Below are 1,880 nucleotides of genomic sequence, written 5' to 3' on the forward strand. Positions count from 1 at the left end.
GCCCCTCAAGGTGTTTCAAGACTTGATCACAAATAAGTTTAAAAGAACATTTTTAGGGAGCAGATGTGGCTCAAGCAGTGAAGTGCCTGCTTCCCACATGGAAGGTCCTGCATTCGGTTTCCAGTGTCTCCTAAAAGCAAAACAAAACAAATAAACAAAAAAAGCAAACAAATGGAAAAATCAACTCAGGTGAGCCAATGTGGCTTACTAGTTGAGTGCCAGCTTCCTACACATGAGGTCCCGGGTTCAATCCCTGGCCTCAGAACCTCAAAAACAAGACAAAACAACAAAACAAAACCAATTTTTAAGCAATTTGAGATGTGGACATTCTAGTTGACCCATAACATTCCTTGGCTCTGTTCAACATAACCAGTAGAGATTTCATTCATTTTTACTTTTTTCCTCCTGCTGACCAGAGAAATGGGACATCAAGACCTTCCTTGAAGAATGCAAACATTTCCTCATGTCAGAGTTTCTTGATCACAAGGGACAGGACAGAAATTTCAATCCAAAGCAGTGACCAGACCACAAGAGATCTATACTCGATAGGGGAGTGTGGGCAGACTAGGTCTCATTCAGGCAGCCCACGTGGCTCTGGGGCCCCGGGCCTGGACCCGGGCCAGGCTAGGCCACTACTTCTGCAGCTTTGGAAAGTCACCGTCACCTTCTGGTCCTCAATTTATTCACCTGCAAAGGGAGACTACTGGACTAACCCAGAAGTCAGCAAACTCTGGCCCTCAGACCAATGCCAACTCATGGCCTGTTTTGGTAAATAAAGGTTTTTTGGAACCCAGCCATGCCTCCTCATTTACATATTATCTATGACCGTTCAGTGCCATGGCAGAGTTGAATAGTTGTGACAGACTGTATGGCCTGCAAAGCTGAATATACTTAGCCTCTGGCCCTTTACAGGGACAGTTTGCTGACCCCTGGACTAAGCAATTTCTTAGGCATTCTTTCCTAAATTTCTTGATGATGAGAGTGACCTGGTAGGGGGAGGGGTATTAAAAATACAGATTACCAGGCCTGGCCCTCGGGAATTCTGATTCGGTAGGTCTGGTGTTGGATCCAGCAACCTCTATTTTTAACAGGCACCCTGTCACCTTCAAGCGAGGTCATGCTAAGGGTCCTTCAAGCTCTAAAGCATATGAATGCACTATTTAATGTGTTTGGCCTTGTGCCTTTATCTTTCAACTGTGTTTGTTCGGATAAGTACAGTAATTAGTCTGGGTAAGAGGAATAAGATGGAAACTAGAATGATAATTAAAATAAGCTTGAGGGAGAGGGAAAGTCTCTCGTGAGTAAACATCTTCCACACATAATTTGCGAAGCATGAGATGCACATGTAGCTAATCAAGACCTGGCACCATCTCAGGCCAGAAATTAGCTCCATCCTTCTTTAAAGGTTTTGCTCTCTAGAACCTATCGGTCTCTTTCTTTTTCAAAGGGAGCTTTTTTTGAGGCAGTTTATATGTTAGAAAGAAAATGTGCCAAAAGAAAAGACCGTGGTTGAATGAGGTTTTGTCAGTGGAAGAGTTCTAAATGGAGCAATCCCACCTTCCCTGACCTGAAGTGATTTAACTTTCTGTGAAAAGCTGGACGAGGCGAGGAAAAAAATATGTTCGTCGCATGTAAGCAGAAGATTTATATCATCCCAAGAGCTCAAAAATGATTTATGATGCCAATTAACTTTTGTTTTCTTTTTGCTTTGGCTCATCTGTGTTTCTCTCATTCACCCACACACGACTCTGTCATGTATGCCAGGCTGTGTATTACAACAGTCAGTTTTCCAAAGAGCATTCCTATCCCCCCCCACCCCAGCCCCCAAACCCCTGCCAGATTCCCTTTACAGCAAAACTAGAAGCTCACAAGCCTTGCTC

The sequence above is a fragment of the Dasypus novemcinctus genome, chromosome 16 (assembly GCF_030445035.2).
Source record: "Dasypus novemcinctus isolate mDasNov1 chromosome 16, mDasNov1.1.hap2, whole genome shotgun sequence".
Lineage (NCBI taxonomy): Eukaryota > Metazoa > Chordata > Mammalia > Cingulata > Dasypodidae > Dasypus > Dasypus novemcinctus.